Below are 9,060 nucleotides of genomic sequence, written 5' to 3' on the forward strand. Positions count from 1 at the left end.
GACTGGCACAGCCACTAATGCCTGTCCAGCTGGCAATTTCTTACAAGTGAGTGAGTAGGCAGTCTGGAGGGCATTCCTGACAAAGGGCTAATGCCCAAAACATTGACTGTTCTGTTCCTCGGATGCTGCCTGATCTGCTGTGCTCTTCCAGTGCCTTTACTCTGATTCTCCAGTATGGGCAGGCTTCCCTTTCACCCAGAGGGCATGTAAGGTTACTGGGTGGGGCTGGAGATTGGAGAGGGTGAGAGTTAATAAGGGAAGATACTGCATTCAGTGGGGAGCATGATGGGAGGTGGTTGCAGAAGCAGAAATAGAGTAAGAGTGAAGTAGCATGGAAGAAAAGACGATGGCACATAGTCTTGTGGAGGGCAGAATTTCATTAACCTTCATCCCTGCGCTGCTGGTATTCCTGTAGATGATGGACTATGCGCTGACTCGGGTGGCACTTCAGTCTGGGCTGGCAACATTTCGTACTATGACCTCTTCTGGCATCCTGAGAAAAGAGAATGGCCATCTTCTCTACCAATCTGTTGCCCAGGTATTAATTCACCGTCACTAAATTGTGGTGCCAACTTGCCTCTGTTCCCATCTCTGAGGCAATTCCTCTGATCCTGTAACCAAAAAGGGCAATCCCTGGCTTGCTGCGGTTGACGAGACACACATTTGGAATTTGCAATGGGAATCCTGGACAATTTAGCATGGTGTATGTCCACCAACGGTGAATATAGGATACAGTGAGGGCATTGCTGTAGAGATGTGGTGCATACATAATGAAATGAGTAGTGTGACATTGCAGGAGATCACTCACTCAAGCTCACAGATATTTTCCCCTCCATGAAACTTCCCGAAATTTGCATTTAGTCAAATTTTTAGATTAGATTCCCTACAGAATGGAAACAGCCCCTTTGGCCCCACAAGTCCACACTGACCCTCCGAAGAGTAACCCACCCAGATTTATTTCCCTACATTTACTCCTGACTAATGCACCTAACACTATGAGCAACTTAACTTGGCCCGTTCACCTGACCTGCACATCTTTGGACTATGGGAGGAAACCGGTGCACCTGGAGGAAACCCACGCAGACTAGTGGAGAATGTGCAAACTCCACACAGAGAGTCACCTGAGGCTGGAATTGAACCCAGGACCCTGGCGCTGTGAGGCAGCAGTGCTAACCACTGAGCCACCATATTGCCCAAAAAATATGGTTAGATGCCACCAAGTAGATGGCAATATCTTAATCATTTGTGTGTTGTGTGAGGCCACGAGGACCCCTTCCATCCTTTTCAAGGGGATGATGCTAACCTTCTGTCCTTTCATACAACACAGCAAAATTCAGTCCCTTGTTTTTTTTTCAGCAATATTACCTTTCTACAATATCAAGTAGCTATTAAAATATGCTTCTTATTTTCTGAATCAGTGGCTACTGCTCACTTTACTGGGTTCATTAGAAAAGACCATCTAAATATTTTTAACTGTATTCATATCAAAGCAATTTGGTGCTGAGTGGTTTTTAGCTTTCACGAGATATTGTGCAGCATTTCCAATTTATCTATTCATGGGTCATGTGCATTGGATGGGAATGCAGGATGTGAGCTGATGATGAGATGTCTTATGATCCCAGATGAAAACACCAATGTTATGCTCCAGTCTGCCTTGGAATCAATACTTATATCCGCAGAGTAGATAATATTCGAGATCCCAGGTACATAATGAGAGAATGAAGGCATTAGATCCATCTTCATTAATGACAACCGACTTGACACTGACATTTTTTTACAAACCCACTGACTCCCACAGCTACCTGGATTACACCTCTTCCCACCCTACCTCCTGCAAAAATGCCATCCCGTATTCCCAATTCCTCCGCCTCCGCCGTATCTACCCCCAGGAGGACCAGTTCCACCACAGAACACACCAGATGGCCTCCTTCTTTAGAGATTGCAATTTCCCTTCCCACGTGGCTAAAGATGCCCTCCAACGCATCTCGTCCACATCCCGCACCTCCGCCCTCAGACCCCACCCCTCCAACCGTAACAAGGACAGAACGCCCCGATGCTCACCTTCCACCCTACCAAACTTCGCATAAACCAAATCATTCACCGACATTTCCGCCACCTCCAAACAGACCCCTCCACCAGGGATATATTTCCCTCCCCACCCCTTTCCGTCTTCTGCAAAGACCGTTCCCTACGTGACTACCTGGTCAGGTCGACACCCCCCTACAACTCACCCTCCCATCCTGGCACCTTCCCCTGCCACCGCAGGAATTGCAAAACCTGTGCCCACACCTCCTCCATAATCTCCATTCAAGGCCCTAAAGGAGCCTTCCACATCCATCAAAGTTTTACCTGCACATCCACTAATATCATTTATTGTATCCGTTGCTCCCGATGCAGTCTCCTCTACATTGACGCCTCCTAGCAGAGCGCTTTAGGGAACATCTCCGGGACACCGGCACCAATCAACCACACCGCCCTGTGGCCCAACATGTCAACTCCCCCTTCCACTCTGCTGAGGACATGGAGGTCCTGGGCCTCCTTCACCGCTGCTCCCTCACCACCAGACGCCTGGAGGAAGAACGCCTCATCTTGCGCCTCGGAACACTACAACCCCAGGGCATCAATGTGGACTTCAACAGTTTCCTCATTTCCCCTTCACCCACCTCACCCCAGTTCCAAACTTTCAGCTCAGAACAGTCCCCATGACTTGTCCTACCTGCCTACCTTCTTTTCCACCTATCCACTCCACCCTCCTCCCTGAACTATCACCTTCATCCCCTCCCCCACTCACCTATTGTACCCTATGCTACTTTCTCCCCACCCCCACCCTCCTCTCATTTATCTCTCCACCCTTCAGGCTCTCTGCCTTTATTCCTGATGAAGGGCTTTTGCCCGAAACATTGATTTTCCTTCTCCTCGTATGCTACCTGACCTGCTGTGCTTTTCCAGCACCACGCTAATCTAGACTCTGGTTTCCAGCATCTGCAGACATTGTTTTTACCTATTAGATTTAATGTGTTTAACCAAACAAAATAAATAAAAGTTAGAAAAGTAAAGCAATCTACTATATGTACAGATATAATTTCTACTCCAACAGTCAGAAATAACATGAGGTAAATATGAGTATCAATCAAATTGTGGTTGGACACAATCTCATCCCACAAATTTCTCGACAACTCTTCAGAGGTTAATAGCATCATGTGTCACAAAATCTCCTTAAAACTTTGACTAAGTTTGTGAATAAGAAAAGTTTGGAGGGATATCGACCAAACGCAGGCGGTGAGGGCCAGGGTGGTGGGGTGGTGGTGGAGCTAGTTAGTTTGGGAGCGTGGTCAGTGTGAATTGGTTAGACCAAAGGGTTTTTTGTCCTGTGCTATTTGACTCTATGACACCTTAACAATTCTTCATCCCCAATGATTGACCATGATGAACCCCAATGGCTGCTCCCATTCTGGTCATTCAATCTCTTCCCCTTGGAGCATGCTCCATTGAATTTCTGCGACTGCACTCATGAGCCTGCTCATGGGCACAACTGAAGCTCTTTCACAAATAGCTTCACTAAGCCAGCAGTACCCTGGAGTTTCTCCAATCTCCTGTATTTCTCAGGCAGATGAGCTTAGAAATTTATTCACTACCCACTCTTCATTGCATTGGCTCTTCCTAACTGCTAAAGAAACTCTTGCCTTGACTGTTCAACGCACCTACTGGCTGCTTGCTCTTTTGTGACCATTAACTGCCCAGAGCTTGCTACAGTAACACCTTTTCAATATAAAGCCTCTTCCCCTTTTCAAAAGCACCTGATGACCAGCTACTGAAAGATAGCGGCCATCTGTTTTGAGCAAATCCGATCAATGCAGTAAACCTGACTCTGACCCTTGAATGCTGTTCAGTGACATATGAACGGATTTCCGTGACCTATTGAAAACCTCACAACAAGCCTCACCCTTGTTCCGAGGCAGGATTGAATATTGCAACCTTTACTTTTCTGAATAGTTTTTGTGGATTCCTGGCTAAGACAGCACAAATGAAACCAGAAGAAATAGATTTGGTCAGAGGCAGACAAGTTTACTTAGGGAGTACCACACTCGCAGAAAATTTTAATGCAGGCTGCTGTCTCCTCAGTCCACAGTCCTTGGAGTTTTATGTTGCAGACAAAGTCCTTTGGGCCATCATACCTTTACAGGGGCCTTAAATGAGAAATTCAGTTTCTCCTGCTCTTTTCCCATCATTCTTTCCTTCCCAGTCTATATTCAATTCTCTCTCTGCTAGACACAGAACCATAGTCATACAGTAATGAAACAGACGCTTTAGTCCACCTCACCAATATAAACCATGTTTCCCAAATCAAACTAGTCTCATTTCCCTGCACTAGACCCATATCCCTCGAAACATTCCCTATTCATGTACTTGCCCAAGTATCTTTTAATTGCTTAATTGTACCTGCACCAACCCTTCTTAGAGTCATAGAGTCATAGAGATGTACAACACGGAAACAGACCCTTCGGTCCAACTTGTCCATGCTGACCAGATATCCCAACTCAATCTCGTCCCACCTGCCAGCACCTGGCCCATATCCCTCCAAACCCTTCCTATTCCTGTACCCATCCAAATGCCTCTTAAATGTTGCAATTGTACCAGCCTCCACCACTTCCTCTGGCAGCTCATTCCATACATGTACCACCCTCTGTGTGAAAAAGTTGCCGGTCTCTTATATGTCTTTCCCCTCTCACCCTAAACCTATACTCTCTAGTTCTGGACACCCCGACCCTAGGGAAAATACATTGTCTATTTATCCTATCCATGCCCCTCATACTTTTGTAAAACTCTGTAAGGTCACCCCTCAGCCTCCAACACTCCAGGGAAAACAGCCCCAGCCTGTTCAGCCTCTCCCTATAGCTCAGATCCTCCAACCCTGGCAACATCCTTCTAAATCTTTTCTGAACGCTTTCAAGTTTCACAACATCTTTCCGATAGGAAGGAGACCAGAATTGCATGCAATATTCCAACAGTGGCCTAACCAATGTCTTGTACAGCCGCAACATGACCTCCCAACTCTTGTACTCAATACTCTGACCAATAAAGGAAAGCATACCAAACACCTTCTTCACTATCCTATCTACCTGTGACTCCACTTGCAAGGAGCTATGAGCCTGCACTCCAAGGTCTCTTTGTTCAGCAACATTCCCTAGGACCTTACCATCAAATGTATAAATCCTGCTAAGATTTGCTTTCCCAAAATGCAGCACTTCACGTTTGTCTAAATTAAACTCCATCTGCCACTTCTCAGCCCATTGGCCCATTTGGTCCAGATCCTGTTGTAATATGAGATAACCCTCTTCTGGCAATTCATTCCACATATAAACCACTCTCTGTCTGAAAAGGTTGCCCCTTGGGTTCCTTTAAAGCTTTTCTCCATTCATCTTAAAATTATGCCACCGAGGTTTGAATTCCCCTACTCTAGGGAAAGCACCTTTGCTATTCACCTCATCTATGCCCCTTGTGATTTAACAAACTACTGTAAAGTCGCCCCTCAACCACCTACACTCCAGTGAAAAAAGTCCCAGCCTATCAAGCCTTTCTTTATAACTCAAACGTTTCTGGCCCGGTAACATCCATGTAAATCTTTTGTGCACCCTCGCTAATTTAATAACATCCTTCCTACAGCTGGGTGACTAGAACTGTACACTCAAAACTGGACTTGCCCTCGATCTTAATTATCAAACTGCTAGAAATGTCAACAGTAAAACTTTTTTTGCGTAGGTGAAACAGTTCTTGCAATCATACATTTTGTACTGTACCAGTGAAAAGATTTTCACTCTTATCAGGAGTCGACAAAGCATGGCACTGGAAAAGACACAGCAGGTCAGGCAGCATCTGAGGAACAATGGAGTCGATATTTCAACATAACCCTTCATTAGGATTGGGGATGGGGGGGGGTAGGGGGTTGAGAAATAATTTGGGGGCTTGGGGCTAGTGATCGATAGGTGAGGTAGTGAAGATTGTGAAAGGTAGGAGGGAAGTGTGGAGCATATAGGTGGGAAGGAAGATAGACATGTAGGTCAGGTCAAGAGGACAGATTTGAGTTGGAAGGTTGGATCTGAGATGAGGTGCTGGGGATAGGAAGGGTGGGGGTGGGGATGGAAATTGGTGAATTCAATGTTGAGGCCGTGTGGTTGTAGGCTCCCGAGATGGAAAATGAAGTATTTCTCTACCAGTCTGTGGGTGACCTTGCGTAGGTTGCAGAAGAAGCCCCGAATGGACATGTCATGGGGGGAGTTGGAGGGGGAGCTGAAATTGATGGCCACCGGAAGGTGGGGTTGGTTGGTGCGAATGGGCCAGAGATGTTCCTTGAATCGTTCTGCAAGTTTGCACATGGTCTCCCTGATGTAGCGGAGACCACATCGAGAGCAACGGATGCAGTAAATGATGTTCAAGGATATGAAAACATATCTCCGCCGGATTTGGAATTATCTTTTAGAGCCTTAGATGGTGTTGGGGTGGAGATGTGGGCACAAGTTTTGCACTTCCTCCAGCGGCAGGGGAAGGTGCCAGCTGTGGAGCGGGAATGTGGACCTAACCAGGGAGTCATGGGTGGGGAATAGTTCCTACAGACAGCTGATAGGGGTGGGGAGAGAAATATATTTTTGGTGGTAAGGCTGACTGTACAAATTGTTGAGGATGATATGCTGGATTTGGAGATTAATGAGGTGGAATGTGAGGACAAGGGAATTCTATCCTTATTGTGGTTGAGAGGATGGGATTTGAGGGTGGAGGTGCATGAAATGGAAGAGATGGGATTAGGGGCGTTGTTGAGCACGGAGAGGGGAACTGAAGTCCCTCATCTCTGCTTTTATTCCTTTTACTTGCCTCTGCACCAACTCCAAATCTTTGATGTCCCTCTTTCAGTCTGATGCTCACAGTAGAATCCATGCATTCCAACAGAGACCAAACCAATGATTTATAAAGGCTTACCATAAAATTCTTTTGTAGCCTATTTCCCCTATTTATAAAGTGCAGGATGCCATGTAATTTTAATCTTTCATCAAAATGGATTGCAACTTCACAGCTTTTTTTTATATATGCCAGTGTCTCGTAATGTAGACTGCAAGATCCTGCATCCATTTCACAAGTGCATTATTTAGATTATATTGCTTCAGGCTTAATTTTAAAATGCACCATTTAACACTTCCATGCATTGAGTTCTATACAGGGTAGATCATACAGAATACAGTTTTCGTAATTGTAGAGGTAATTGTAGAGGTAATTGTTGAGGTAATTGCCACTGCATTGGAAGAACAAGAGCTTTAAGCCTGTGAACTAAGGCAATCTTGTTTACCCATTATGTTCACAGGTCAGACTTAGAGTATTCGAGAAGCTGAAATGAATTTACTGTCTATCTTAGAAAATGGAAATATGAGCAGACCATTCAGCTTCACAAACCTGTTTGAGCATTCAATTAGCATATGAATAATCAACATCATAACTTGATTTGGCCATTTTCGTTCCAGGCCAGGGCCTTACTCAACAAAAATCTATCAATGTTAGATTTGAAATGCTTTAATTGACCTCAAGCATCCACAGTTCTTCTGGACAGAGAGAGTTCCAGATTTTCACAAGCCTTGGTATGAAAAGTTTCTTTCTCTTGTCACCTCAGAAAAGTCCAGGTCACATTCTGAGGCTATGCTGCCTTGTTCTAGGCAAGAGGAAATAGATTCCCTTCTTCAGGGTTTACGTATCAACATGAGGGCTTGTCTGCCTGTTGCAATGTATATTCGAGAATGTCATTACACCATGTGAGGAAGAGTAAGGACATCTCACATTGATTTGGTCAATAGGTTTCCATCATCCATCAAAACATGACACATGGCCATTCAGCTCATTGCTTTTTATAGGGTTTTCCAGCTTTGCTTGCCTCCATATCAATAATCTTTACATGGCTGTTCATTCCATGTTTTTGAAATACATACAATTGAAAGTAAGGAAATTGGCCATATGGACCCACTGATCCATGTCAATTTTAAGATCCATTTGGGGTGCTGACACATAGTTCCTTGAAAATGGTGGCACAAAGACAGGGTGGTGAAGAAATCTGGTCTTCATGGGTCAGAGCATTGACTGCAGGAAGTGGGACATCATATTATAGCTGTACAAAACATTGATAAGGCCACATTTTGAGTATTGTGTACAATCCTGGTTGCCCTGATATAAGAAGGATGTTATTAAACTGGAAAGGGTGTAAAAGGATTTACAAGATGATATTGAGACTGGAGGGTTTGAGTTGTAAGGATAAACTGGATAGGTTGGGACTTTTTACCCTGAAGCATAGAAGGCTGGGGGGTGACTTTATAAAGATTTATAAAATCATGAGTGGTATGGATAAATTGAATAGCCAAGGTCTTTTCCCCAAGGTAGAGGAATCCAAAACTAGAAGACATTGGTTTATGTTGAGACGGGAAAGAATTGAACTTTTTCACGCAGAAGGTGGTGTGTATATGAAATGAGGAAGTGGTAGAGGCTGGTACAATTGCAACATTTAAAAGACATTTGGACAGATACATGGATTGGGAAACCTTAGAAGGATATGGGCCAAATGCAGGCAAATAGGACTAGTTCAGTTTAGGAAACCTGGTCAGCATGGAATAGGTAGGCCGAAGAGCCTGTTTCAGTGCTGTATGATACTTTGACCCTATCAGCTTCTTCTTATCCCTTTAGATCTCACCCTGTCAAGGTAACTTCCCATTTTAATCTCTCTCATGTATTTATCCAAAGTTCCCTCAAATGTATCCATGCTACTCACCTCCATCATTCCATGTGGTGGCAGGTTGCAGAATCTATCCAGTTAAAAATGTTGCTTGTGATATTTTCACTGAAAGGCTTCCCAACGAAGATGGAATTGTGATGGTGGTGATGCCTTGCAGTTCATTCAGAGATTCCATGTTGCTGTCACAATAAACTTGTCATTGTCTGGACATTTGTTTTGTGAAGTTCAAGCTCCAATGTACTTTGCAGTATTTGGTGACCAGGAATCTCTCTTGGAGACAGTGAGGTCTGAAGATGCTG

The 9,060-nt window shown here is 44.6% G+C and overlaps 1 non-coding gene across 1 annotated transcript; it reads right to left on the reverse strand.

Moving 5' to 3' along the window:
* Positions 1–1,194: 1,194 nt before the first annotated feature.
* Positions 1,195–1,325, reverse strand: LOC132821236 (U6atac minor spliceosomal RNA). The gene has a single exon (XR_009645304.1). It is a non-coding gene; the product is annotated as a U6atac minor spliceosomal RNA (small nuclear RNA).
* Between the last annotated feature and the right edge of the window lie 7,735 nt (positions 1,326–9,060).

This window comes from Hemiscyllium ocellatum, chromosome 12 (genome assembly GCF_020745735.1).
Source record: "Hemiscyllium ocellatum isolate sHemOce1 chromosome 12, sHemOce1.pat.X.cur, whole genome shotgun sequence".
NCBI lineage: Eukaryota > Metazoa > Chordata > Chondrichthyes > Orectolobiformes > Hemiscylliidae > Hemiscyllium > Hemiscyllium ocellatum.